Consider the following 5,694-nt stretch of genomic DNA (forward strand, 5'->3'; position numbering starts at 1 on the left):
CCATTTCCAATAAGAACCATAGATTGATGAGACACAATATCCTGTAACCTGTTGTCTTTAACACAATGGTTGACCATACGGGTCCATGTGCTTCCAGCTCCTGTAAGAGGAGCTTGCGTCATCAAACTGGAGCAATTAGTGTTGTGTATGAATTTGATCACTTCCTTCCATAAACTTGATTCCTCCGAGCCAAACCTCCATAACCATTTATACAACAGAGCTTTGTTTTTATCCCTTAAAGATCCAATCCCAAGACCCTCAATACTTTTCGGAAGAGTAACTGTTGCCCAACTGACATTGAATAGATAGGAATCTGCCTTTCCATGAAGCCAACCTGCAGCTGATGTTGTGGATAATAGGCTTCCACATCGAAATTCTGCTCAAGTTTGCACCGATGGGGAGACCAAGAATATGATGGGGAGTTGTTCCTGTTTGCATCTAAGAATCTGAGCTGTGTAATTACATATATGATCTTCTATACCCACTCCAATAATACTGCTTTTGTAGAAGTTAACTTTCAGCCCCGATATAAGTTCAAAGCACAAAAGGATACGCTTTACATTCTGTAAACTAGATAAGGAAGCTGAGCTGAATATAAGGGTGTCATTCGCAAACTGAAGGTGAGATAATACAAGACCAGTCTTGCTGAAATTTAGACCCTCAATCAATCCCATACCACAACCACGCTGCAACATACAACTCAAACCCTCGGGAACAGTGGTGGAACAGTGGCGGCACATTGCTCCACCGCCACTGGCGGCGTGTGGGTTCATGCGCCGCCGCCGATGAAGGCAATAAAACCGGTGGATCAGGAACGTCTTCCTCTTCTCTGTCTCCCTACACCGGCGGTGACTTGCAAAACAACCGAAAACACAACAGGCAGTTGATTTTAATTTGTCTTTTTGTGCAGGTCTGTTCTCGGGTCTGCTGCTCTGTTTGGGTTTGTTATTCTTTCCTTCTTCTTCAAGCGACAGATCTGGCGGTTGTGGAAGGAGTGTTGGAGGTCGAAGCTGTGGGTGTCGTCCCTGGGGAAATGGACAATGGTGGGTCTGTGGGCGCCGTTGTGTGTCTCAGCTGCAGTAGAAGACTGGCCGACGAGAGCCGGGTCTCTGTTTACCAGAGACGGGAGCGGCTGAAAGAGCAAAGGAGGAAGGAGCGGCGGACCGATCTGGGTCTGTGGGGGATGCTGCTGCTGACGGCGAAGACCGGATGAGAGGAGAGTGAGAGGGTGGTCTGTTCACGGTGGCTGAGAGAGAGGTCGGTTAGAGCTGGGGAACGGTTGGCCGAGGAAGAGAGCTTGTTTGTGAAAGCCGACAATGGGGCTGTTGGGTCGGCTGGGAGAGCAGAGGGAGACTGTAGATAGGCTAGGCTGTGTAACAGAGGGGGAAAATGGGGGGAACAATGGAGGTCGGCCAAGGGGAAAAATGGAGTTGCTGTGTCTTGGAGAAGGAGAGAGGTCGTGGCTGAGGGGAGAAGGAGCTGGAGACGGCGCTGATTTTTGGTGGGCAAAAATGGAGGAGAATCTGTTGAGAGGGAAGCAAGTCGTTTTGGTTTTAGCCAAGGAAAAGGAAGGGCTGGTGTTCGGTAGTGTGAGGGAAGAGAGACCGGGGCTGTGAGAGGAGAAGATGGACAAATCTTGGGAAGAGGAGGAAGTGCAAGGGAAAAAGGTCAAAAATCCAAACGGAGGGGGGGGGGGGCGCGGCGACACCTTTTGGCCGAGAGAGAAAATTTAGGTTTAGGGTTTTTTGTTTTTGTAGTTGCCCTAAATTTTTCTGTCTCAAAATTACCCCTCTTTGTGTATGTGTTGAAAACTTCTATTTATAGGCAAAAATATTGTTAGGTTTCCAAACTTGGTCCCTCAACTTCTTTCTTTTTTTGTAAATTTGATTTTTCTTATTTTTTTGGATTTTTCATTATTTTTCGCTATTTTTGGATTTTTCTGAAAATTTATCAAAACATGGGTAAAAAATTGGATAGCAACAAAGGGTATCATATTTTATGACAAGGTAAAAAATTAGTGCTAATTCTCTACACAAAAGTTAGTTGGAAAAAAATTCATTTTAAATACATAAGATTTTTAAGGTCATTCCATTTTATAAACCTCAAAAGATAGATTACATAGAGAGGGAGAGTGATAAAACCAACAATCCTATATGAAATAAATACATAAGTAATATAAAATTTAGAATAAATAACTCACAACAAGATTTAACTTTCTTAATAAGCAGAATTCAAACTAATTAAACTTTTACATTCAATATATATATATATATATATGAGGAAAAAAAGCACACACATCTAGTACAACAATCACACACACACTTATAGTCTATCTTAGAAATTATAATGTTCACGAGCTAGTCAGTACCCCATTATTTACACATAGGCACTTGCTCGTTTTATTACAATACATTCATTCAGCAACATTCATAAAGAGCTCAACGTAAGAATTCAACCCCATTATTCACACATAGGCACTTGCTCAACATATAATAAAGTGACATAGTCTTTTAAACTTAAGTGGGATTGTGTAGGCGTCGTCATCGTCCCCATACATGACATCGGTAACTCGAACAAGGTTAACAATATGTTGAAGGAGAAGCATTGGAGCATTAGTTGGCCTCATGCAATCTTCATTGATGTCCTTCCATCCATTTGCGACCATATTTTGTATCTCTTCAATTGCTTTCTTCTCCGATGCATCATATTGTTTCATGTAGCATTCAACACCGGATGCACAGTCTCCCCTCTTTTGTTCATCCTTCAAACAAATATAGGATTATAATGGTTAAAAAAGAAACTTAGCATGACAAATTCAAAACACAAAAAGAAAAAGAAAAAGAAAAAGAAAAAGAAAAGAATATTCATGAGTAGAGCCCAGGTTCAATCTGTTGGGTTCTATGAACAAATGTAATGGTGGAACTGACCCTTTAAATTGTGTGATTCTATTGGGTTCTATGAACAAATGTAATGCTGGAACTGAAATCCACGTCTTCATGCTAAAAGCACTAACTTCTTAAGTTTATTATTAATATTGTTCAACTATACTTGTTTAGAATTTGTGAATACTTTTCAAAATAGGTTCAATATTTATATGGTAAATGAGAATTCAATTATCAATACATCAAAATAACTTTTCAAAATTAGGGATTTAAATATCATACCTCATGGCCCACTATGTCATTCATTAAACGACAGATCATCTTTCCAGCTTTCATAATTTTTGGATTACTTTTTAGCCATTCATACTCCTCCTGTCCTGCAACTTCATCCATTTCAACGAAGGATACTGCCGTAATTACCCCATAAGCACTTGTGGTTAATCCATTGCGCACATACTCATCAAATGTTGGGACATGGCCTTCATCTGCCCACTGCGCCTCCACTCGGTAGCCTCTCGCCAATTCTTTGAACTAATGGCATACAAATAAAAAAGAATGTATTATGCTAGAAATAGAAAAGGAATGCATGAGCCTGGAGAAATATTCTTACTGCCTCCTTCACGTAATATGAGGCATAGGATCGTCCTTGCTTTTCCCATATCACTCTCAGTTTCACTGAAAAGATTCAGAAGAGCTCTGTAAAGAACTTTCAAGTACTCGGCAGGTAGTTGATCGATGGCATCCATGCAGCATCTGAAATTGAGACAGAAAATCACGTATCATTTCCTGAACATCTTTGTACGATTAGAAGAGAAAGGCTATGAGGTAACTTAAAAATCACAGTGGATGTCCATATCCAGTGAACCCAACTGGGTTTGTGTAACCCAACCATGACCGCAGCTCATCTCCCTCCTCTGTTCATCCTCCATTCCTCTCTGTTTTGATGTAATTATACTGGATTGAGAATATATATATTTTTTTTTCACAATTCTGTATCTTGGATTCATTCTTATAAATCAAGTTTCTTTTATACTGGTATGAATTTGTTAAGAAATATGGTGTATAGCAGATTGGAATAACGAGTACTTATAACTTGTTATTCTACCATAGCTATTATTGTATCTTTTCTTTGTTTTGCTGTATTTGCATGACCAGCTTTATATAATTTTTCGGTATTCATAAAAAAAAAAAAAGATTTTGAGATAACAAGAAACAAACCTTTCAATTGCATTAGTAAAATGTTGTATCTCTTCAAAAGATGCATATGCATCATATGTATCATCTAGCAGTGATACAAATTTTGTATATTTCGTGACCACCATCCGCGAGAAAGCATATTGAGGCTCGAAATGGATTGCATTTGCCCAGAAATAGATCTCTACAATTCTATCTCTTGCATATGGAAACTCCTCAGAAAAATTTAAATCATTCCACCACCTAAAATGTAAATAGCAACCGAGTAAATTAAGAAATTCCAATAGAAACTTAGTTTGATAGTTCTCTCTAACTTACCTCGAGAGAATGGATAGCTCTTGTCGATGCAGTAACTGAACTCGATTGAAATCTATCTTGGCAAACTTGAGTAGAGTGTCCATGCGAGACTCATCTTCTTCGTAGAAAGAGATGTATTTTCTAGCCTCTATTCTTGGTACGCCTTTGCGAAAGGGCCGGATCAAAGCATTCCTAATATGGTCTGCTAACGTGGGCTTGATTGCATAGCCGAAGACGCCAGGTTTGCCTTTGTGAAAACTAGGGCATCATCCAGTATCTGTTCACCATGCACACTTAAAAACGAAGCTTCATACAAGCTCAGGATGCCTTTAACATCGTTGATGATTGTTTTCTTAAACTCTCCATTGGTGTCCTTGAACTTGTCGAACACAACTGATTCATGAAAGAATAATTTTACTGTTCTGGTCATTTTTTTAATAATCTTAATTTGACCATAGATTACTTCTTGTCAATGAAAGAAAGATTTAGCAGAGTTTAAAGTACTGTCCAAGAATTAATTTTTGAGAAGTTAAGATTTAATTTTTCCTCTGGAATTAATTAATGCTCTCATAGTGTCAAAGAATTAATTTTGGAGATGTTAAGTAAGGTTTGAAAGGCTATGAAGTACTGGAAGCATGCGCTCACCACAAGGCATTTTGAATCCATGCTGTCTCAATACTCGAAATAGTAAGTGACAGAGTGTAGAGATCAAAGTCATGCTTCTCAAGAAGATGAGGAAGGTCATCAAAAATTTCTTTCAGGCTGTTTTCAATCTCGTCGTCAAAATGATATGACACACCAAGCCGACATAACAGATTAATGAATTCAATATGTTCCACTGTATCCTTTTTGGATGCCATCAGCATGTCCTTCACATTTTCCTTCAACACGTCTACTTGTCTGGTGTACCGCTCGAATTCCTGCAGTTAAATATTCAGTAAGAATCAACTGTCTTAATAATTAGATTTTAAAATGATTGCTTCATATATTAAAAAAAAGAGTTAGTTATAACTTAATCTCAAATTTGTCTGAACTAATTAAACAATTATTAAAGTTCTAGAAACTATGCCTCATCCTTAAAAAAAACAAAGAATTTTACTCTATAGAAAGATGAATTCTTTCTTTAAAATAAAAGCAATCAACGGCTATACATAGATAGAAGAGAAGTAGTTTACCGTTTGTGGGAAGGAAAATGAAGCGAAGCTACAACCCCACAAGCTTGGTGGGAAATTTGCCTCTGGACGAGAATTGTTTTGGCGATTACTGTTTGCTGTTAAATGTGCTTGGGTTTCCATTTTTTTATAGAAGAACTAGAGGCCAG

The 5,694-nt window shown here is 38.6% G+C and overlaps 1 pseudogene; it reads right to left on the reverse strand.

Moving 5' to 3' along the window:
- Positions 1 to 2,072: 2,072 nt before the first annotated feature.
- Positions 2,073 to 5,694, reverse strand: LOC18108266 (probable terpene synthase 6; annotated as a pseudogene).

The sequence above is a fragment of the Populus trichocarpa genome, chromosome 19 (assembly GCF_000002775.5).
Source record: "Populus trichocarpa isolate Nisqually-1 chromosome 19, P.trichocarpa_v4.1, whole genome shotgun sequence".
In the NCBI taxonomy this organism is placed as follows: domain Eukaryota; kingdom Viridiplantae; phylum Streptophyta; class Magnoliopsida; order Malpighiales; family Salicaceae; genus Populus; species Populus trichocarpa.